Source organism: Camelus bactrianus, chromosome 2 (assembly GCF_048773025.1).
Source record: "Camelus bactrianus isolate YW-2024 breed Bactrian camel chromosome 2, ASM4877302v1, whole genome shotgun sequence".
NCBI lineage: Eukaryota > Metazoa > Chordata > Mammalia > Artiodactyla > Camelidae > Camelus > Camelus bactrianus.
The window spans coordinates 15,235,367-15,260,452 of NC_133540.1; the positions used below are offsets into that span (position 1 = coordinate 15,235,367).

Consider the following 25,086-nt stretch of genomic DNA (forward strand, 5'->3'; position numbering starts at 1 on the left):
CGGTGCTGGCAGCTATGCCCTCAGCAGCGCCCAGGCTCCTAAACCTGACACCTTGTCTCCAAGGAGCAGAAGGGGAGTGTGGGCATGAAGATCACAGGGCCCTGTGAGGACAAGTACAGGCCATGACATGCCTTGCCCATTCCTTAAGCCATAGAGTTATGTCCGGGAGGAACAGAAAATTCATCCAGAGCCCGCTAGGCACCTCACACACGTGGGGGACTCGGGTCCCCTGTGCCTATCACTCACAGGGCTGGTCTGGACATTCTTTTTATCAATTCTCTGGCATCTTCTCCTCCAACTTACCAACAACCAGAAAGTAGAATCTGATCTTAGTTAAGTTCAAGAATCACAGAGCACCGCCTCCACAGTGGGCCCGGCAGCCGTGCCAGGTCCTCCGACCGTCACCTGTCAGACCGCCATGAGTATTCTCCAGACTCAATGCCTGAGGCCGTAGGCCGTGGGCACACAGCTTCCCTCACTCTCCCCAGCAAAGGGGGACCACCTCTCGGCAAAGGCATGTCACCCTCTTCTGCACGAAGGACAGCACTATAGATACACGGGGAAACAGAGCAGATGGTGGGGGGGGGTAGGCAGCCCAGAAGAGCTCGTCTGTAATTCCGAGACAAAGTGGGGCCGTTGACTTAATCACAGGGACAAAGTGAGGATGAACATTTCCCTGCTCTTTCCCATACTCCGTGATACGCCTTTCCCTGCATAAGGAGTTCATTCGGAGGTCCCTGGCGGTGATTCTGATGTCCTAACATGGCATGCTGGCTGTCGGGCAGGAATAGAGGGCCTGAGCCGAACAGGTGCTGGGCCTGGGAGGCAGGAGACAGCGGCTCCAGCCCCAGCTCAACCAGCGCCTCGTTCTGCCTCTCGGGATTCAGCATCTCATCTACAAGCAAAGGGATGAGACTATCTTAAGACAGGCTGCCCAACATAAATGAAATGAGAGCCATGTAAAGAAAGTTTCCCAGTTGCCACATTTAAAACGGTAAACAAAGAAACAAACCAAGAAACAAAAAACAAATACTAGAAAATGATTTTAAGAACAAATCTTAACCTACTGTATGTAAAATACTATCATTTTGACATGTAATCAATATAGGAAGTGATAAGATAGTTTACATTCTTTTTACTAGACAAGTCTCAGCGTCTGATGTTCATTTGACCTACAGCAAATCTCAGCTCAGAGCAGCCTCCTCCCCAGCTCTCCTAGCATCAGTGGCTGTGGCTACTCTATTGGACAGCAACTCCAGGGGTCCCACCAGGGTCCTGGCTGAAAACCTGGAGTAAGTGTCCACAATAACCCTAAAAGTATCTCTCTGAAACAAAGGCGGATTCACTTTTAAATGTCTGTAAACCGGCGGGCTGCACCTCCCTCCACCCTTGGCTACAAGAGAGTCCTCTTCCTTGCTGATCCCTTTCTGGATGTAGGGAAGAAACCCGGCACACAGCCAGGGTGGACTGGCCTCCAGGTAAACTTACCTGCTTTCTGTGTCCAGTCCCATGATGTCCTCCTTCTCAAATGGGATGCAGAGAAGGAGGATCTTGTCCCCAGAATTGTCGGATGCACAGTCCAGCCTCTTGGACTTGGGCAAGATGAAGAGTGACTCAGTGAAGTCCTTGATCCTCTTCTCCACCACCCTGCATTCCTCGTAAATTGAAGGCCACTTTGGTGCGCGGCTGCTCGGCCACCTCCCCATGCAGCAGAAGTCAAAGTGCTGAGGGTCATAGAGCGTGGTGCCATACAGCTCCTCTGCACGTGGAGCTTTTCGAAGCCTTGGCCGAGAGGCAGTCAGTAATGATGACAAGGCCCAAGACCTTGCGGTGTGTCTGGAAGTCGCTCCACCCATTCTTGGGCGCATAGTGGTGCCTGTAGTGGATACAGTTTGCCCACTGGGAGCCGCACGGACTGATCTGACTCACCAAGGTGATTCACTTATAGATGCAAAAGAAATTCTCCTCTGAGATGATCCCCACCTGTTCGACCACCACGGGGAAAGTCTGGTGGTCCTCAGCACACTGCACGTAGTCAGGGATGCTCATGTTGCAGGCCCTGACGAGAGGGGAGAGGAGATCGAGGTACATACTGTACTGTGGGCTGCAGGCCCATCTGGGTTGCGGTGACCTGGTGTGTACCAACCAGAAGGCAAGGGAAGCTCAAGTAAATCCAGGGGTACAGTTTGTCCTCAGAGTCTTCAAATGGCTACCGTAGCTCGGATCACATTACCCAGCTTTTGGTCTAGGCTTTCTGCCCTGCAGAGAAGGGTCATTTCTTGTTTTCTGTTTCCAAGCACCTACCAAGGCCCTGATGCAAAGTCACTGCTGAAAAATGCTGAATAAGGAAGTGAACAAAGGAAGTGCTTTCCCCAACCTCCTTCAGCAGAATATAAAGAAAAGGACTACAGTGGGATCAAAAGATCTGGTTTTCTATCCAATTTATTTGAACTCCTAAGCTTCAGAATAATGGATAAGAAAACTTGCCTTGGGGAGGAGGGTACAGTTCAGTGGTAGAGCACGTGATTAGCATGTACGAGGTCCTGGGTTCAATCACCAGTACCTCATTTTAAAAAATGAAACAAATAAATAAACCTAATTACCCTCCTGAAAAAATATTTTTTAATTCAAAATTCAAAAAAAAACCTTGCAATTGACACAACATTGTAAACTTGACTATACTTCAATTAAAAAAAAAAATCTTTGTCTTACATGAATATATCTGGATTACAGAAGTTTGCAAATGTAAAATGCCTAGGGTACCACCTGCATAAAAAGGGGTGACTGTACAAATTTAGTATCGCTCCTTTATGAGCTATATTTCATTTGGGGGGGTTATAACTTCTTAGAGCTAATTTTCTCAGATTAAAAAATATAAACAATACCTGATTCTCAGGACTGCTGAAGAATCAGATAACCCTATGAAAACATCTGACCCACAGAGGTTACTCAATAATGTTTGTTGAATGAATGAATAAACCAGCAAAATGAATGCTGCTCCCTGCCACAGACCATCATAATGGTACTGCCTGGAAATCCCAAGCCCACGTTCCACCCGTCTCGACACTAACCATGTGGGTGACCTGGTCAGGCCTGTGTGATTCTCTAAGCCCCAGTTTAATCGTGAATAAAATTAGGGCAATAAAACAAACCTCAAATTGTTAGTGAGTCAGTAATGAATTGTACCCCAAACTTGCAAGTTGGAACCATTAAGGAAAACTATACAAAGGGTCCATAGGCCCTCTCCATATTATCTCTTACAACTACATGGGAATCTACATTATATCTCAAAATAAAAAGTCTAATTTTTTAAAGAGGCTATTGAGGTTAAATGAGCTCACTGTCTCAAATAAGGAACACAAAGCACAAATAGGACAATGCCCAGCACATGAGATACACTCAGTTAACATTCCCACTCAACCCATTGGTCCCTCCAACTTCAGAGCAAGAGGATGGGTCCTCGTGGCAAGAGGCCACTGCACCTGAAGCTAACAAAACTAATGGTGCCCACTTCCAAGAGCTCCTGTCATCACCCTTGTTCTAATTTTCTATTTGTAATTTTTTTCTTTTTATTAAATAGAAACTCCCAATTGCATAGCCTTCACCTGACTAGACATCATGATGGCAGCCCTTCAAAACCTGACCACAGAGATCATGATGGCAGCCCTTCTTGGTGAAACAATAAAATGAAAAGCCATTTCCACAAGACCTCTGTGTAAATCTACTAGGGAACTTAATCCTGGACTGAGGAAGAGGACTGGGGAGGAGGGGGCAATCAGGTGCACAGAAAACTATGGGCCACCTGTCCCACGATGGACTTTAGACTCAACCCTCACCCTCCAGGAAATTCAAAATACACACCGACAGATTGCTATGGACAAGATTTTTTTTTTTTAAACAAATCCCTGAATCCCTAGCAGGTCTTATTTCTACCGAAACACCAATGGATTATGTGTATAATGTTTCACAAAAGCCCTAAAATATTATCACGCCAACTTGACACATCAAGAAAAACTGAGGTAGAGAAGTTTATCACATTGTACATGATTAGAGAGAAGCCACGTCAGACACCGTATTTAAATCCAAGCCACTGCTCCAGTGCTCACACTAGAAAGTGTGACATACTGCACCTTTCCTGCCCTCTCCCTGCAATAAATCTCTGAAGAGTCTTTTCTGTGCCACCTGGAATCACAATCACATCAATTTTCCACAAAGTGCTTTGTCACTCCTTGGAGGCTGTATCAAAATCTAAAGGGTTGGGATGGGAGGAGTGATTTGCATTTTCTGTTTCTCAAAGGAAACATGGCTTTAAAAGAAACTGAAAAGCACATATCTAGTCTAAGACCTCATTGTGCAGAGAAAAAAATGGAAGCTCAGAAGAGATGAGGAAAGGTCCTTATTAATAAATATATCCTCAGCGCAGCACCAAGCCAGCACTGGGCACTGCTGGGGGAGGATCTGGGAGACCCAGGAGAATGAGTGTTAGAAAAAGGAAAGAGAATAAGCATAAAAGGCCCTGTCTCTACACCACCATACCATGGAATTCCACCAAATTACCAAGTAAGGGTGCAGCCAATATTAAGGTGGGCTAAGCAGGTTATAGAAACCTGGAAGTCTCAACCATATTGGAAATTCCAACATTTACTATGTTTTTTTCCCGGTTCAAGCATCAACTCAGTGGGAACTCTGTACCAGGGACTACACGAGGCCTGGAGTTCTCCCAAATACAGACCTATATTACCACGTGTACAAACCACATAAAGGCCACCAGAAGAAAAGCACCCACAGATGGAATTACTGAAACTGAAAGCAGCCAACCAGCATATATTGCTAAGAAAAATGTTGCTCCTAGAAATGGACTCATGGACATAGAAAGCCAACTGTGTTTAGCAGGCAGGAAAGGGGGGATTAACAGATACACGTTAATAAATATAAAATAAATGACAAGGACCTACTATATAGCACAGGGAACTATAATCAATTTCTTGTAATGAGTTGTACTAAAAACAATCTAAAAGATATATAGATACATATGCATATGTTTATAACTGAATCTCTGCTGTACATCTGAAACTAACATTGTAAATTGACTACACTTCAAAAAAATTAATTTAAAAAAATAAGTAAAAATAAAAGCAACGCCATTAAGAAAAAATAAAAGAACACTCTAATCCCCTTAGCTGTAGCTGCCGAAGAATTTTGGTTGCAAGCACCAAGTCCACTAGATCACTCCAGCACTGGCTGTCACTCTTTCTGACCATCAGAGAGTCACTTGGCTTCACTGAGGTTAATTTTCTCTTCTGTGAAAGGCTACAGTTGCAACTAATGATGTATAGAATCTCATCATTCACAAGCCCAACAATTAGTGAGGACTTCCCATGGGCCAGGCTCTGGAGAGGTGAAAATATAGGGTCCCAGTTATATTCATGGGTAGAAGAAGTTTATGCCATAAAGACATTAATTCTTCCTATTTTGATAGACAGATTCATTGCAATTCTGATTAGAATTCCTACCAGATTTTTCATGGAATGTAACAAGTTAATTTATGGTCAAGAATAGGCAAGAAACTTCTTTAGAACCACCACTGGGGAGGGGTGGATTGGTCATTCATTTCCACTGGTCTTTCTGATGTGATGAAAATGTTCTGGAATAATAATTGTTGCACAAGTGTAAATATGCTAAAAGCTGCTGAATTGTACCATTTAAATGGGTGGACTTCATGGTGTGTGAACAATATCACAATAAAGCTGTTATATGAAAAAATATTTCTTGACAATTATTTTTCCCTCTATACTACTTAGTCTGCCCCACAATTTAAGAAAAACAAAAAACCAAAACAAACCAAACTGTGCCAGGAGCTCTTTAGGACTGCAATGTCCCTGGGTCTCCAACGCCTCTGGTGGTGCTGTTCCTGTTAACACACCAAGCTGGGCTGGGCTAGTTAGGGAATGTAACTGTCTTTTTAAAATCGATGGTCACACGTTTCACCCTGGGAGAGGGAAGGAAGGAGGATGACACAGCCTTATGCCTTCAGCTCATTTTTAACTGAACCAAGCCCTGCTATCAACACTGTAATCCCTCTCACTATAAAAACACATGACACCAACAAGCATCGCCATCATAACACCTGAAAGTGTTCAAGGTACTTACCTGGGGCAGAAACACTGAGGGAGGAGACAGAAGCTCGCTTGGCACTGAGGATCCCTTTTCCCAACTCCACCAGTAGCTGGGCTTTACAGCCGGAGGCTCTCAGCCCAGGGAGCAGCGCAGACGCCACTGAGCTGTTCCTCAGGGAGCGGGAAAGGAAGACCAGGGCAGCCCCGGAGTCGCGGGGCAGGGAAATGGGTGGAAACGCGGGCTGCAGCCCCGCTCGGTGGCCATCCCCAGCCCCAGCCCCAGCTGCCCCGTCCGGGTCCGCAGACCCCGCCCGCCTGGGACGCAGCCCGCCCGGGACGCAGCCCGCCCAGTTGAGGGGACGGGCCGGTGGCCGAGGAGAGGAAGCCCGGGAGGAGAGGACTCGCGGGCGAGAGAGGGGAAGGGGACGCCAGCAGCGGACTGAGTGGAGGCCGGCTGGGTGAGAGGCGGCAGGTGCACACCTGGCCCCGGGAAGCTGTGGCACTGGGGCACTGGGGCAGGTGGCGCGGGCAGAGGGGTCTGGCCCGAGCAATTCAGCTGAACACAGGCTGACTCGCGCCCTCGTGGTCTGTGACACGCGGACCGCCCTCCCGCAGCCACCTGACCCCTTTCCCGGGAGACCCCACATTGCACTTCCACAGCCAGAGGCACCGGCCCCAGGCAGGAGCTAAAGGCCTGCCGGGCGACAGAGCTGAGAAGACTTTGGGGCTAATCCCCGGCTCGGAGCTGGAGCTTCCAACCCGCGGTCCAGCTGACACCGACCGCCCATGCGCAGGAGGGCCAGCAATCCGCTCTGGGTTCTGCGAGAGAAGGTGGGGCAGTGAGGGAGGGAAAAGATGGGAGGGGGAGGAGAGGAGGGAAAAAGTGGAGGGAGACAGATGGACAGGAAGAGCAGAGAGAAGGGAGGGATCTGGAAAGGGTAAGGTCCTAGCGGGATGGAGAGAAAAAGCTTTACCTCTGGTGGCACCCTGAAGAAGGCGGCAGTCCTGCCTCTGTACCCTTCTGTAACACTTCAAGGCCCGCAGCTCAAGTTTTACCTCCCTGATCCAGCCCTCCATCCGATGCTGCTGCAGAACCCCTACGGGTATCACACCTGTTGCCCCCACGCGGAGCAGGGTTTTCTGTTGGTCTGGGAACCAAGCACCCGCAGGTGTTGTCGCTCAGAACTACCTTGGGAAGAGTACATATTCCCCTTTTACACGCTGGGAAACAGGCAGGCACGATCTTTGCCTTAGCTCCACTGTCCCAGGTGTTGGGCTGGCAGGGAGCGGGGTGGTTCAAGATCAGAGCCCCAGATAGAGCAGACTGCCTGAGTGTTGGTGCATAGTCCCCATCCGTCCTGGGTAAACCACACTCCACCCTAGTGGAACCATCAAGGGCTCACAGTAGTTCCCTGGGTGTGGGAGAGCTGTCCTCATGTGAAGGAAAAGCCCAGCTGGGCTAACAAGCTAAGTCACAAATCTAAGTGTGATAAGTGTCGGTTTACTGATCTAAATTCTGCTGGGCTAACTCGTAAATCTGAAGTTTAGTGTCAGTTTACTGGGCTAACAAGCTAAGCCGTAAATCGAAGCTCAACAAGTGTCTATTACAAGTTGACAAGCACCAGTGTGCTGATTCCTTGCTTTTTGTTGCTTGAGCCTTATTGGCTAATACACCCTTACTTGTAATTAACCCTTTAAAACTTCATGTGTATGTCTTGGATGTGGGTGCTAAGAACTTCGGAGCAGAAGCCCCTTTGAGGCCGCCGGCATAATAAATCTGAGTACGCCAACACTCCGAGTGGTGATTGTTCCTTGGCTGGCCTGTTGTTTCCATAACACTCAGTTCCAGTGCCCAGCTTGCTAGGTATATAGGAGTGCTACCAAATCCAAATTCATTGTCTTCAGTGCAGGACAGGCCAATAAGTTGGGAGACCAGGTGTTGGGGCATGGAATAGCAAGTTTCTGTAGACCTAGATGGCAAACTAATGTCCTGGAAAACCATCTCCCCAAGTCAGAATTCAGGCTCTTTTCCTACGTGCTTGGTTGTTGCAATCTTCTTGGTGTAGGAATTCCTTCTTGTTAGAATCCTTTGTTCTTGCAGCTATCTGCCTGGGTCAAATCTCTGTAAACCTCTAACAAAACAAACGTTATTTTCTATTCTGCAATTTCTTATCTTTTTATGAATGAAAATGTGTTAAATATACTTAAAGATCAGAGCCTTCAGAATAGGTTCTCCTGTATATTTCAGGCTCTAAGCAACATTGTTTTACAAGCAAGATGAAGCCTAGGAGACAAAGCATAGGGTTAAAGTCAAAGGAAAAGATCTAATATGGAGTCAGATTTGTTCTGTTCTATTACCCAGGCAGAAGCCACTTGAGGATTTAAATCACTTTAAGTTAAAAATAACTAAAACTTTAAAGGAATTTACATACATAGGTGGGAATGTGCATAGCATATCTGGAAAAGCACCCAAAGGATAGTAAACAGTGGCATCTCCAGGGAGGGCTGGAAGAACAGAGGATGAGGGAAAACTTCTTTCACTTGTGTATTTTTGTGCTCTGTTTGAATTTTTTTTAACCATTTGCATGTATTTCTTTTTCAGTTAAAAAAATGTGTAATGGAGCAAAGGAGTAACTAGCTCAGCAAATACAGCAGCCATGGAATCACTGAGTCATCACTTTTGATTTAAGCCAGGAAGCATTTATTGACTCTCACCTATGTGCCCAGTGCTGTTTTAAAAATTCTTTTATTATTATTAATATTATTATTATTATTATTATTATTATTACTATTATTATTTTTATTATTACTATTTTTATTATTATTATTATTTTATGAAATAATAACAAGGTATCCCTCACTCCTGCCCATGGCTGGTGGAAAACCAACTGAGTTTTTATTGAGTTGTTTTCCAAGGAGTAGAGATGAGTTATAAACTGAACACATCTTCAGGGCAAAAGAGTCGGAGTGGTTTTCCAGCAGGCCAGACAGCTATGAAGGGTTTTCAATAGAGGCCCCCAGAGGCTGAGAGAGAAATCCTCGAGGACCCTACAAAAAGCTGCCCAAACTGTCTTCTCCATGGCAATACTGAAATAGGAAAGAACAAATCTGACTCCATATTAGATCTGTTCCTTTGACTTTAACAAAGCCAAGTTAATACTCTCCGGTCTTTTCATGGGTTATGATGTCACAGAGGAGATGGACAGGTCAACAAGGAACCACTCTGCCGTGATCACGGAGACGGGGAGCGGGATGGGCGGCAACATGTGTGACGCAGCTGTAGCCGTGCCCGCGTTTCTAGGCAGGTACCCAAATTCGCCTCGACAAGATGTCAAACACTTGTGCCCACGTCCTCATCACCTGACATGTATTAAAGAGAAATGGAAATGTATAAAAGGCCAATACCCTTGGTGGGTACACCGTCCAAAGAGCAAAGTCACAGTTTGACAACTGGCCATCTCGGTTCCCTGGGCTTCATTCTTGGAGAACCTTAAAAACGACTCCTCTGTCCTTAAGAAGTGCTGCATATTTGTCCTATCTTTGGCTCAGGGATGGAGCACGTTCAAGTGAACTTTAATGTCTGCACAGATATGACTGTCTTTCTCCAGGTTCACTTGTCCATTCTAAAGAGGCCTGAGCTAAGTCCATTCTCCGTAAGATCTATTCCATCCAGTGACTGCTCATTGAGCCTGCAATTAAGGGCCAGCAGAACAAGAATGTCCTTAGCTAAAATGTTCACCCACCCTTCACTGCTTTCTTAATCTCCTCTCCTGGCTAATTGCAACAGACTATCACCTCCCTCCACCAAGCTCCCCAACTATGTCAGTTTGTCTCCCCAAAGAGAAAGTAAGGTCCATAAAAGAGGAGACAACTCCATAGTCACCTCTGAATTCCTAGCATAAAGTAATGTTAAGAAATAGAACTATGATTATGGCTTCTTTCCTTTAAAACCTTTCTGGTTATTTGATTGAGACCTTGGAAGACAGGTGTTTGCAGTCAAGTATCTTGATCCTCAAGACTCTGGAGGCCTTTTTCGGAATGGCTGCTCACTGATTCATTCAAACCACAGCTTCTCATTCCAGGAGTAGCTGTGATTCTCTGCCAGGAGTTTGTGGTTACTCTCATGCCAGAAGAGCTTTAAACTATATCCTTACTTTGGATTTGTTATTTATCCCCTCTTCCAAAAAAATTGACTTTCCTTACTGTCTTACCTTGAGGAATTTTTTTTCATAGTTAACCCTTTTGTAAACCATGCTTCTCGGGATGGGCTTGGCCTTACATATGATCAGTCATCCAACTCCCAGTGTGAGAGGACTCGGGTTCACCTCCTACCCTCCTGTCAAGGCAACTGAAACTCAGTACAGGAGCCAACAGGCACCCCAGGGCTTCTAAGGCTCGTGTATCACCCAGAATCCCTGCTTTCTGGTTTGTCTTGGCTTCTGAGGATTTCCCCTCACTTTCTTCACAATTAGCTGTGCAGCATGAAAGATGAAGAAAGAAGGTTTTATTTCTTAATCAGCATTTTAAGAAACTTGTGTAATGAAGGTTTTCACGAGTTTCTAGAACCCTCCGTTGCCGAGACAGAAAACACACTAGATATTTTCTAAGTTTAGCAATCATGTGTAATTTTTCTTTTCTTTTGTTTTCTTAACTGCAAATAGACATTTTTTAATTAAAAAAAATAAGGCCCCAAATAGGATAGAGACTTCAAGGGGCATACAAAATTAAAGGGCAAAGACAGAAAAATGATAAATACTCTACAAGGTTAATATAATACTTACACTATGGATCAGATCAGCAATTCTCAGTAACAGCTAATTGAAATATGCCCATGAGGTAAAACGTCTCTCCTGTCAGGAGATGGCTAACAGAAAATAGAATTAAAACAACAAACTAAAATTCTAAGTCTGGCGAGGTACAGAATTCTACCAGCTAAATGTGTCTTCTTCTGGAAAAGAGGGAGGCTCACCAGCTCTTTACTGTGGAGCCTGAGCCCAGGGGATGGCGGGGAAGTGAGCTCTGTAAGTACCCAATAGCAAACTTGTGATGAATAAAGACATGTGAGCTTTGATGACAGAGATGATAATACTATTCACTTGTCCTGTAAAGTATGTCTTCACGTTCAATGATCAATACCTCGGCGTCCTCAGGGATTAAAATTATAGGAAAATTCACAGCCCGGGCCCAGACCTCCTCTTTGAGCTCATGACAATGCACTTAGATGTCTCAAAGGCAACTCGAGCTCCACCTGCAAAGAGCTGACTTCACGGTGCTCCTCCCATAGCCGTCCTACCCAGGGCCCCTGGTCGGGGGGCAAGGTCTCCCTGCCTCTCCCAGCTCAGGCCCATCACTCACAGATGTGACTGGACCCCACCTTCAGGGCCCAGATTTCCTCAGTCACCGAGTCCCACCACCCACACCTGACCTACCAGGTACTCACTGGCACTCACTCAGCACTGACTGTGTGCTGGGGACCACGCTGCACACTGTGCACACGTTATCTCACTGGATCACCACAGCAGTCCTGGGAGGTCGGTACATCACTTCTTCAATTGATTAGATAAATTGTTTACTTCCTTGAGTGCATCATCCAAAGTGACACAGCTACTCAGCCACAAAACTGGGACTGAAAACCACTTGAAAATTCTACACTCCTACACCTGGCAGCCACCCTAATCTGACTCATCACATCACCTCCTGCAGAGCCTTCTAAATGTTTCTAAGCATTCTACAAGACAAAAGTGATCTACGAGAGCACCCCACTCCCCTACTTAAGATCTGTCAATGACGGTCCACTGCCCTTAGGAGAAAGCCCCACCAGGCCTGAGCACAGCCCAATGGCCCGGCATCCGCGTTCCCTGCGCGGCCTCGCCGCCTCACCCACCACACAGATCTACACGTGCCGTGTCCAGGACAGGGATGCTGACTCCGTACAATCCGGGGCTCGTCTCACTCAAACAATGATCACCTTCTTCAGTGTTCAACCTCTTCACTGCTGACGGTCAGAAAAATATTTTCTCAGGATGAATCAATATCTTTTTCCTTACAACTTCCTGTCATTGATAATGAGCTCCATCCAAAATACAGAAGACCTAATTCTCAGTCTCCTTATCTGTAAAGTGAGAATAACAAGGAAATATATGAAGTTTTAAGTGAAATAATATACATGTGAGGCTGAGGGACAATTCCCAACATACAGTAAGCACTCAATATGTGCTTACTTAATATTAATAGGAATATTTTGCATTCCAGCAACCTTAACTCAATGTTTTATGGCTTTGTCCAACAGACTACAGACAAACATTTGGACGAACACCTTTGAGCAGATCAGCCCAAGCGTGCTGGGAGAGGTAAGCACTGACTCCAGTTACAGCTGCAGCCAACCAGCACTACTGGGCTGGGGCAGTTTGCTTAAACTCTTACATGTTGCTTGAGAATTTAGTTGTCATTAATGAATAAAGACAGGTGTTCTTTAGTCAAAATTCCTGAAACATATATCTTCAAAGATTGATGCAAATTTGATTTCAAGTACAACACTCTCACTAGAAATTATTTGAAAATGATAGTCTTAGCTCCTCTGCACATCAAAAGGGCATGATCTTAATGTATCTGACTACACCAAAAGTGTTGTTTAAAGGAATTTAAGATGAAGCCATCCTAAATAAGCTCTCAGTATCATCTTCACAAAGCCCCACCCAAGGGTCTCAATTCTCACTTCCACATAGGTGTTCAGGTAGCTTAACCTGGGTCTTGGTTTCTTATAACATGGGGGTGGGAAGAGTTGTGGATAGATTTATGTAGCAAATATAAACCTAGAGTATTTGCTGTGTAGAAATCCTAGAAATAAACAAATTAATATATAGTCCTACCCTCAAGAAGCTCAGCCTTTCCATTTACAACAGCATTAAAAATAAAATGAGAGATACATTTAACAAAAATTTACAAGATTTGTACATTGAATATTTTGATGTATCATCAAAATAATACTTAAAAGATCTACATATATGGAACACATCCCATGTTCATGGAATGGTAGACAATATTGTTAAAAATGTTAAGACTCCCCAAAGTGAGTTACATATTCAGTGGAATCCTTATCAATGTTCCAGCTGACTTCTTTGCAAAAATTGAAAAATGATCCCAAAATTCATATGGAAGTGCAAGGGGCCCAGGTCAGCCAAAACAATCTTGAAAAAGCAGAGCAAAGTTGGAGGACTCACTTTAAAGGGTACTAAAAAGCTATAGTACTAAGTCAGAATGGTACTGTCATAAGTTTGGGTAAATAAATCTATGAGACATAATAAAAACCCAGGGGGGAAAACTTACATTTACAGTCAGTTTTCCACAAGGGTGTCAACAACACTCCATTGAAAGAATAGTCTATTCAACAAATGGTGCAGGGAGTGCAGAGTATCTGCAGGCAAAAGAATGAATCTGGAATCTGGACCCCCATATTTTAAATAAATAAAAATTAATTCAAAATTGATCACACACAGAAACGTAAAAACTAAACCTATAAACTTTCTAAAAGAAGACACAGTATAAATCTTTGTGGTCCTAGGATAGGCTTTGGTTTCCTAGATACAATACGAAGAGCACAAGTGATAGAAGAAAAAAGCAGATAAACTGGACTTCATGAAAGTTAAAACCTTTTTGTTACAAATTACATCATCAAGAAAGTGAAATGACAGGGGAAGGGGGTATATCAAGTGACAGAGTGCATGCTTAGCAAGAAAAATAAAATAAATCAATACATCTAATTACCTCCCCTGTAAAGAAATTGTTTTAATGCTTAAAAAAACTAAAGTGAAAGGACAATCTGCAGAATAGGAGAAAAATTTTGCAAAGCATGTATCTAAGAATAGACTAGTATTCAGGATATATAAAAAATGCTTACAACTGAACAATACAAAGAAAATCGACCCAATGTTTAAATTTGCCAAGGATTTAAATAAATACACAAATGGCCGATAAGCACATGAAAAGAAGCTCAGCATCACTAGCCAAATCAAAATCAAAATGAGTTCTCATTTTACACCCACTAGGACGGTTTTAATCAAAACATGGACAATAACAAGTGTCGTTGAGGAGGCAGAGATACCTCATTTGCGGCCAGTGGAAAGGGACAATGGTGCAGCTTCTTTGGAGAAGTCTGGTGTTTCCTCAAAAGGTTAGAGTTATATGGCTCAGCAATTCCACTCCTACATGTAGAGTCATCCCTCAGTATCCTCGGGGGGTTGGTTTCAGGAACCCCCCACCCTGGATACCATAATCCAAGGATGTTCGAGTCCCTTTACAATCAGCCATCTGGATCCATGAAGTGGAAATTACAGATATGGCGGGCCAACTCTACAGCCAACAGAATGAAAACATATTATCACAAAAACTTGCACATCAATATTCATGGCAGTATCATTCAGAGTAGACAAAGGTTACAAACAATATCCATCCATCAATGAACGGATAAACAAAATTACCAAGAATAGGCCCACAAACTTTTGGTCATTGAATCTTTGACAAAGGAGGTGAGAACATACAATGGAGTAAAGACAGCCTCTTCAGCAAATGGTGTAGGGATAACTGGACAGCTGCATGTAAATGAATGAAGTTAGACTACTCCCTCACAGCATACACAAAAATAAATTCAAAATGGCTTAAAGACTTAAACACGTAGACAAGACACTATAAACGTCTTAGAAGAAAATATAGGCAAAATATCTGACATACATCTCAGCAATGTTCTCCTAGAGCAGTCTACTCAAGCAATAGAAATACAAGCAAAAATATACAAGTGGGATGTAATTAAACTTACAAGGTTTTGCACAGCAAAGGAAACAGTAAGCAAAACTAAAAGACAACCTATGGAATGGGAGAAAATAGTTGCAATAAATGAGACTGACAAGGGCTTAATTCCCAGAATATATAACACCTTTTACACTTGATAAGAAAGAAAAACAAACAATTCAATTCAAAAATGGGCAGAAGGCCTAAAGAAGCTTTTCTCCAATGAAGACATACAAATGGCCAATAGGCACATGAAAAAATGCTCAATATCTTTATCAGAGAAATGCAAATCAAAACTGCAATCAAATATCACATCTCACCAGTCAGAATAGGCATCATTCAGAAGTTCACAAACAATAAATGCTGGAGAGGCTGTGGAGAATAGGGAACTCTCCTACACTGTGGTTGCAGTTTGGTGGAGCCATTGTGGAAAACAGTACAGAGGTTCCTCAAAAGACAAAACATTGACCTCCCATATGACCCAGCAATCCCACTCCTGGGCATATATCCAGAAGGAATTGTAATTCAAAAAGATACCTACACCCCAATATTCAGAGCAGCACTATTTACAATAGCAAGACATGGAAACAACCTAAATGTCCACTGACAGATGACTGGATAAAGAGGTTGTAGTATATTTGTACAATAGACTACTATTCAGCCATAAAAAAATAATAAAATAATGCCATTTGTAGAAACATGAATGGACGTGGAGAATGTCATTCTAAGTGAAGTAAGCCAGAAAGAGAAAGAAAAATACCATATGAGATCGCTCACATGTGGAATCTAAAAAAACAAACAAACAAAAAGATAAACTTATCTACAGAACAGAAACAGACACAAAGACATAGAAACCAAACTATGGTTACCAGAGGGGAGAGGGTGTGGGAAGAAATAAATTGGGAGTTCAAGATTTGCAGATACTGAGTATGTATAGAGTAAACAGCAAGTTTATACTGTATAGCACAGGAGAATATATTTAATAACTTATAGTAACTTATGTTGAAAAAGAATATGAAAATGAATACATGTATGTTCCTATATAAATGAAGTGTTGTGCTGTACACAAGAAACTGATGCAAAATTATAAACTGACGCAACATTATAAACTGACTAGAATTCAATGAAAATATTTTTAAATAGAGAAAAAACGAAAAAAAAAAAGAAAAAGGATATTATAAAACCAAAAGAATAAAGTACTGACTGAGGCTACAACATGGATGAACCTTGAAAGTTTATACTAAAATAAGCCAGACACAAAAGGGCAAACAGTGCCCTTTTAGGTGAACTGTATCTAAGCCTTTATTGTACTATTCCAGTAAATTTTCTGGAAGTTTGAACTCTCAAAATCAAAATAAAATGTATTATTCATTAAAAACCTAAAATGATTCCTCACAGGAGGGCTTTAATTATTAAATGCAGAAATGCATGTAAAGCTCCTGGAACAACACTTTGCACGTCCACACACAGTCACTGCTGTCACTGCCACTTAGAGGGTGGTGCCAGTGCTGATGAGGGCTGCCTCCAGGTGCTCCCCTGCAGAAAGGAGTGAGGGCCTGGGCTCTGACAGGAAGGGTGACCGGGAACATGGGTTAGACAGAGCCACGCCCCAGACTTTGTATTACCCAACTTTCTTATACAAACTGCTCCATGTAACATAAACACGCTACAGGGATGTATCTTACGACACAGGGAATATAGCCAATGTTTTACAATAACTATAAATGGAGCATAACAATAAAAATTGTGCAACTATTGTACACCTGAAACTTATATCATATTGTAAATCAGCTATAATTTTATAAAATGTTAAAAAATAATTTTAAAATGTTATCACTTCAGTATTCAATTCGGTTTTTAAGTAACTAATAAACAGCTTAGAATGTATAAAACATTTAAGTGTGATAAGTTTGTTTACATATTTATTTACTTTCAGCCTCCTGCTAAAAGAGAAATTAAACAATTTTTAACACAGCTTAACAACCATAACAACAAAAAGACAAAAGTTAGAGTGAAGAGAAAATGGAGATTCAATACTTAAATGAAACCAGGGGGAAGAAAACTCATAAAAACGAATGCCATGAAGTCAGGGTAAGTGTTAAAGGCCGACTAGAAATTCAGCCGTAAGATTCTTGGCAGCTAAAGCAAAAAGTAAAAGATGATGGGGCGGGTGGTAGAGCTCAGTGGTAGAGCATGTTCTTAGCGTGCACGGGGTCCCGGGTTCAACCGCCAGGGCCTCCTCTAACAGATAAATACACCTAATTACCTACCCCCGCAAAAGAGCCCCAATGAAAAGAAAAAGAGAAATTTCTTTCCTAAGAAAACCTGATGTTAAATTTAGATTAAATACTTGAAAAAAAAAAAGAAAGAAAAATAGAAAAAGATGAGTGACACAAGCGATAATGCCCGTGAGATAAATCTGCGGTGGCTGCTGGCACGTCCCCATGTCCCACGTGGGAAAATCTGAAACATCCTTCTCACCACTCAGAGTCATCATCAGCCCACACCACCCCTCTCCATGTTAAATGCAGGAGCACAGGCAGGGCCCGGCCTTTGCTCTCTCTGTGTCAACACAGTGAGACAGGATGGAAGGGGCCAGAGCACAGCCATTCAATGAAGGCCACAGCAATTAACATCAAAATGGTGAAGGATTCAACCCCCAGTAGGCCTTGAGGCTCAGGATGAAGAGATTTTACTTCTAGCAGATCTTCAGCTTCATTATACACCCGTTGTAATAGTAACATGGTGAATAACACGCCCCAAGGCACCATGGCCATCCCAAGGCTAGCCACAAAAGGTCAAAGGGTGGGAAATGGCCAACTCCCTGGGAATCCCAGCCCCTTGCCCTTAGGCTGCTCCTTCTAATTATTAGCATATAAAACAACCAAGCCCATGAAAACCAGCAACACAGCGCCACCTCGCGGTCATCACTCTCTCTCCCTCTTCGGAGAAGGCCCACAATTTGTCTGTGGAGTGTGTACCTACTTTTAATCTGAGCACCCAACTCCCACACCTCGTGGAATTTCTCCTGCCTTTCAATGTGTCTCTGTGAATAAATCTACCTTTACTCAACAGTTGCTCTTGAAACCTTTCCTGCATGAAGCCAAGGACCCACGTCTGGAGGGGCACATTCCAGGGGCTCAACCAAAGCCAGGGACACAGCCCTTCCCATGCCCCACATATGTTTTCTTGTATCAACAGGACTGGGATGTGAAGGGAGCTCTGAGGCCCCAACTAAGGGACAGAAGTAGCCCCCAGGACCAAAATGGTGGGCAGCCCCTCCCCCAGCAGGGGCCCTGAGGTCAGCCCGGTTCTCTGTGGTTCTCTGTTGTGCTGACTCCCCAGCCAGAGAGCGTTCTCCTAGGCCTGTCCCCACAAAACCCTTATCTCCAAAATGCAAGCACATCATGTCACAGTCCTCTTATTCAACCAGGAAATTTTCAGCCCACTTTTTCCTTCCCTAGTAAAGAATCTATCTGTCCTCCCTCCCATCCCACCACTTCTTTCTTTGTGAGAACTCTGTACTCCCCATACACCATCCTGAACGCAGGTGCCTTGCTGGCTGGGACCGAGATATTTCAGTCTCACACAGCCTGCATCCTTTCACTTTCCCCTTTCTACCTTAAAAAGCCTTTCCTGAGTCTCCCACCCCTCTGATTCTGAACTTCACAAAGTGCTGAGGTTGCATGCAGTCACTGTGTGCATACCTCCCAGGTTTTGACTAGGTTTCCTTCACAAGATCTTCATTAAGGAGCTTCATCAAGAAGTTTAAAGAGTCTTTTCTTACATCGGAGTGGAGGAGCCTGCATAAAATTTAAATGGCCTTGAAGAGAGAGTAAACCAGGGACAGAGAGGTCATAGGTCTTAGTCAACAGTGTCACGAGGCAAAATGTTCTTCGAAGGCTCAGAGTGGCTTCTGAACACGGAGTCGGGAGGGAGGAGGTGCCAGGCTGTGAGTGGGATGAGTGACACTGGGTACGCTACCCCAGCTGGGGAAGTATTGGATTTTGTTCTAGTTTTCCAAAGAATTTCTTACCACCTTTTCCCTTATTGTCACATACCATTTCCTACGGATTAAGAAAATCAATGTCAGTCATTTGGGCCAATTGGTAGAAGCTACACGATGCCATTCACAGGGCTGGGATGTAACAGCCACACCAGTCTAGGTTGAAAGACCAGTAGGGGTATTTCCAAGGTAATCACGGGCATGCAGCAAACTCCCCAGCTTCAATTACCTCATCTCAAAAGTGGGGCCAATAAAACTACCAAGCAAAGTGCGTGATGATTATGGCCAATATCTGTTTACTAGGTAAGTGCCCGTGACAGCTGACACTGGATTAGGAATGAATATGATCAACGAGGCACAGTCAGCCTGGTTACATGCACCCTGCCTTCATGCCTTGGTGCAGGAGCGGAGTTTGTTTAGCTGAAATGAACGCCCCCAGAGCAGCCCTGAAGGGAAAGCTCCCAGCTCTGCACGACGAGGCGTGTTCCTTTCCTTCTCTGAGCTGATAACAGTTTGCAGTCGTCTGTTTTTACATTTATCCCTTTAGTACCTGCCTCCCCTCCGGAGTTTTTGCTTAAGCAGAACAGGTCCAGGTTTGTGTTGCTGCCTGCCGGATATTCTGGGCTGGGAGACAGGCGACTCCACGTCTGGCTCTGGTGCTGAACGGAGAGGGCAGAAATCCCAGGGGCCCATGCTGAACAGAGGCCCCTGCACCCAAAATTATGGTCTGACTTTGGGCAAATTACACCGTCTTCTTTACCCTAAGATTCCTCATCTGTTCATGAAAATAACTGCCCATGGCACGTAGAGTTTCAAGGATTAAAGGAAATCACCAAATTCACAACCTATTCAAGGGGCTACCAGTACGTCCTCAACAGGCACATGCTACCTTTACGGCTGTAACACACGCTAAGCGGGGCGAAAAGACACAGTAAACACTGCTAAGTGCCTGTTAAGTGTTTCATGTGTGTTATAATACTGTTTAAAACTTACAACAAACCCAGGAAGAAACGAATATTATAATGCATATTTCACAGATTCACCAACAGTTTAATGGAGGTTACACTCTAGTCCAAGGTCCTTTGGTGAGGAAATGGCGATTTAAACCTGAATCTGAGCCCAGGCCTGGGCTACACCTCTCTCCAATCCACCTCACCACTTGCCTATGAAATCCACCTGTCCAATACACATTTGCACAGGTCAGCTCTTAAATGCAAAGTGTGCCACCGTTTGTCAATGTTTGTTAATTACCATAAAGTGCTCTCAGAAACCGCTACAGAAAAGACAGGTTGACCCACATCCCTGCCAACAAAGAAGAGATATTCTGCCTTGCGTTCTCCTGTAATGTGCAGAAACCCTTCCCTACACCACCAAATTCAAATGTATGCTTCCTCCATGTTTATGTTTGCACACGGCTTATTAAAGTAGAAGGTACCTGCAGTAATTCCATCTCGTTTCCTTTGCAAGTTTCCAGATTATCCACAATCAGTCTGTGAATGAAAATACTACAATGTGTATTAAAATACTACAACCATGTCAGTAAACAAAGAATGCTGAAACCAAGTCATCAAGGCTGCCGCCACCCCCCAGTGCGGACAGACCTGAAGCCCAGCCTCTACAGCCACTCACAATGCTGCCCTCTGAACAGACTGAGAATAAGAAGACAGGATAATTGCCCTAGATAGCTAGGTGCTTGTCTAAAGAATGAATCCAGTGAGGTCAAATGATACATACAAAGGCACTATATTCTTTAACTTGAGATGCCTGGATTTCTTTAGATAAAAAGCAATCTTTTATTGTTCCAACTCCCTGGTCTTTGTTGTAAAGCTCCTATATAATCCTAGTTCCTCCCCTACTTCTTGGGAGCAGTCCCTCAGACAGATTTGAAGGCTGTCATCCCGCCTCGAGTCCTCTCGCCTAATAAAGTGTAACTCTAAACTTTCAGGCTACATATTTCTTTCAGTCGACAAGTCCCAGAATAGACACAACTCATCAATTCTGTAATGGAACACACTGGATCAGGAACCAAAAGCGTGTTCTAGTCCAGAAAAACTACGGGTCCCTCTTTCTTTCTGTCATTATACAATCCCACCAGAACTCATTAATTTGCTGTCTGCTCATCTGGCAACCAAACTCAGAGAAGAGTCAACTCAGCAAAGTGCTCTACTCGGGAGAACACCCCGCAGCAGCACTGCAGGCTACCTGCCCTCCTGCACGCTCTGCCGACCCCTAGTGTCCTCCGTGGAGACCAGGCCAACAGAGTTGTTCCCAACAGCTGCAAAGTCCCACAGATTAAATAAAAGCATTATATTTTCTTCGATATGTTATGTATATTACCATTTCTGAAAACAGCTTTGCCAGAAGCCCAAATTTTCCACATTAATCTGCATAGGCAATTCCGGCCCCCAAGGGAAAACAAGTCTTATGACGATGCTAAGGCCTCCAAAGTCCTCTCCAGGACCATCAACCAAACTGCCTGCAGGCCTGCAGCTGCAGGCGGCTACATGTCTGTTTTTAAAGCAACCCCTTCCTGCCCTCGGGCGCTACAAAATCCCTCTATGCCCTCCCATCTCAGGGTAAGAGCAGCCACTGCAGAAACTTGCAGGGCAGCACTGACAGGACTGGACACAGAGGATCAGAGCTAAACTAAGCCTTCTGATGACACGAGCTTGTCACTGTGTCATTTTACAGATGAAGGTATATATAGAGAGGTGGGGTGATCTTGCTCAAAGTCACACAGCTAATAAGTTGCAAAGTCTATAAATCAGCTCCACCCTCTGGAGTGACGCTCCAGCTGGGACACCCACAGGGTTCTCTCGTGCCTGCCTGAGCAGTCCTTTACTGTCACTCATAACCCACCACAGTGTCTGACCCTAGCCTGAATTTTCAGCCTCATCTCCCTCTAGTTTCTCAGGAACAAGGCTGCTCGGGCCACTGTGTGACTTCCGGCTCCCCAAACCCTCAGTGCTCAGGGTGGTCTTGCCTGTGCAACCAGCACCCTGCTCAGAGGCTCTTCCTTCCCTGCAGGAGGACGTTTCCACTCTCTGCAGGGACACCCCCTCTGGGAAGCGCTCTTCTCCCCCTCAGCACGGCAGGTGTCCCAGGCCACATCCCGAGCTGCCCCATTAGGACTGCCTGTGCCCAGGTCTGCTAGTCAGACCAGCAGCCTCAGAGCCAGGGATTATGCCCGGGTCTCCCTGCAAACCTACTGCCCGCCTCACAGCCCCCAGCCAGTAGGTCACCTGGAAGTCACAGCAAGTGCCCCACCCAATCCCGAAATCTCTTCATTTGCCAGCACCGCTGATGACTGGTCTCCAAAGTTTGGTCAGTTTCACACAAAACAGCAGCTTCCACTGAAGCTGAGGGTTTTCACTTCTGCTCCCCATCCTTAATGGAAACGTCAAGGGAAACCAAAAGACCTTTTCTCAACCCTTTTCTGATGACACATTCCCACCCACATTACTCACATGCTCAAGAGTTTTGGGTCCACGTGATTTCGTTTCCCTTATGCTAAGTGGCTCAAAACACTGCAGGATTCTTTCTCTTTTGAGAGTATTTGTTTGTACTGAGTTTATTGACTTTAATCTCTTTTTGTCTCTCTCTTAAGTGTCCCTAGCAGTTGCCACTTCTTAGCCCCTTCAGCAGCCTCACTCCCATCATCTAGTCTAGGAAATCATCTGTGATGAGGGGCCCGGGGGCAGTCACAGAAGATGGAACAAAGGTACAGAGAGGCTACATAATTTGCCCGAGAAGATCAGCTTCAAGCCCCAAAACTGTGTGTCACGTCCCTCTGTTTAACACTTATGCTAAACTAGTTAACTTTTTATAGATTATGGTTATAAACAGATGAGGTATCAAAATACATAGAAGGACACACATCAACTCTAAGATGTTTATTAACTCCACTATTTTGTTTCTATTTATTTTATTTCTATTAAAAAATATTAGGAACCTCTGCAGTGAATATAACAAAATGTTAATGGGTGTTAAATCCAGAATATAGAGGCGTAAGTGTATCATTACTCATAATTATTTGTATGCTCACAAGACAAAATGATTTGAAAGTCTCTCTCCCCTCCCCCTACTCGCTACTGGCTCTCACCTGAGCTCCCAGACCACACATATAACAGCCTTTCACTTTATCCACAGCTGAACTCATCAGCGTTCCCCCAAAGCTCCCTCTGCAGCTTTCCCTGCTCAGAGCACAGCAGGACCATCATTTACCTCATTAATCCACCCAGAAATCTGGGCCTTACTCCATCCTACCTTCACAGACATCATTCATCCTTTCCTTTTTACCATCTAAACATGCCTAAAATCTGTTCGTTTTTTCCCGGTGACTGTCCCACTGACTGTCCCACCGCTCAGGTAGAAGCCACCAACACTGCCCACCTGGACTCACGAGTCTCCCAAGTGGCCTTCCAGCTGCTCTCCCCTACTTGACACAAATTGGATTTTGTCACTCCCGTTCTTTTATGACTCTTTTCAAACCTAGTGTTCTTAGAAGAAACTCCAAGTTCTTCACATGGTGAAGGTGTTTGCCATGAAACTGTCAGCTCAGGGAGGGCAGGACCCCCCTCCTCCTTGGCCCTCCTCTTTCCCTAAGCCCCGCCCTCTCCCTCGGCCCCGCTTTCTGGCACAGCACTGGCTCAAGAGGACCTGCTGAGCTACACCAGCCTGTATTCTAACCCTGGTGTTCAATTCTTAGCAAATTGCTTCACTTATCCATACAAATCCAAGGTAGATTAGAAAGATTTTAGATGTTGAGCTAGACTATTGATTTGGGGATTTTGCACTAGCAACCTGCAATTACATGTTCTAATGATTCTGTCTTCTTAAAACAACACCCAGATTTAAGGAGTTATTTGTGGAATGTCTTCGGAGTAAAAGGGACTGTACTTTTACAGACTTTATGTTGTATAACATGAACAACACGGACAGGGTCACAAATGGAACTGCCTCACAAGTGACAGAAGACAGGTGAGAGGCACAAAGCAACAGGTCGCAAAGACGGAAAGAGCAAATTTGTTTTGCCAACCCCCCCAAAAATGCCTGAAAGAACCAAAAATTCTGAATTTTGAAAGTAAAAGATTATCATATAGTGAAATAAAATAAATAATCCTCTTCATCAGGGTTTCAAAATCTGACTCCAGATTTTTTAGCAGGCCATACTGAATCCTAGCACAGAAAAATCAGATGGACTAGTGGTGAGTAAGTTCCAGGAAAACTGCAGTAATTCCTCCACTTGTGTAAGGACATACACTCACCTGCCGAAGGTGAATGTAGACTGCATTCTGGAGAAATTCGGAAGCTTCCAGGCTCCGCTTCTGGATGCCGAGGACACGGACAGCTTGGAAGCATGCTTCTAACTCAGTCACCGGAATTCTTACACTGCAGGGGGAAAAGGAGGCCCTCAGTCGATAGCAGAGATGTTCCTGTCGTGTATCACAGGCCGTGCCTCAGGGACTCAGTGCCTTGCAGCAGCCCGGCCCCAGGTGAGGACCCAAAGCGTGGCCCACCGAAGCAGGAGGTGCTCTGTGCTTGAGAAATCCCATCCCCGATGGGGGCAAGAGGGGCTGGTGGGGTTGAGTGAACCTATAAATGCCCACAGAAATATGCCTGCATTCATTCAAGTGATACAAGCAACAGTAGCAGGCTATTTAACAAAATTTCAATTTTCAGTGGAAATTTTGCCATTCCTTTCCGCTTGTCCCCTGCACTCTGAAACAGGCTTAGGCTCTCTCACACCTGCAGCTCTGAAGCAATAGTTGTGAAGTCATTTTACTTTGCTGCAAGTGTCCTCGGTCCCCTTGTAACTGTGTCTGTCCTCTCTTAACACAGTCGGATATCTTCCTGGATCTCTACCTGAGTTCCTTTCTCCTCCTCCTCAGATCCTGAGATAAAGGACAAGTGAAGGCACATGACCAGAAAAGGCACCGTGGACTTGACTGAAATCCACAGTGACCCCCTATGTGAGTGCTGCCCACCCCTTACATTCGATTTTCAAGGTTCTGCACAGGGTGACATCCAGCCCAGAGAGGTGTCCCAGGCCCATTGGAAGCTACGTGGCTTGGGCACGGGGACAGGTGCAGGAGCTGGTTCCGGGGCCAGGCCCCTCCCCACCTCTGCTCCCCTCTCTCCCGAGGCCCCGCTGCCAAGCACTCAGGCTCCGTGATCTTA

At 44.6% G+C, this 25,086-nt stretch overlaps 1 protein-coding gene across 16 annotated transcripts in view; it reads right to left on the bottom strand.

Moving 5' to 3' along the window:
• LOC141579539 (uncharacterized) overlaps positions 1 to 25,086 on the bottom strand; it is a 113,192-nt gene that overhangs the window by 55,397 nt on the left and 32,709 nt on the right. For 13 of the 16 annotated variants that reach the window (XR_012511116.1, XR_012511111.1, XR_012511108.1 and 10 more), the window contains 3 exons: positions 24,174 to 24,297; positions 14,218 to 14,465; positions 1,489 to 12,228 (listed from right to left, as the gene is read on the bottom strand). The gene's annotated coding sequence lies outside the window, so the exon portion shown is untranslated. The remainder of the gene's footprint in view (positions 1 to 1,488; positions 12,229 to 14,217; positions 14,466 to 24,173; positions 24,298 to 25,086) is intronic. The other 3 variants (XR_012511105.1, XR_012511114.1, XR_012511106.1) reach the window with 3 other exon arrangements.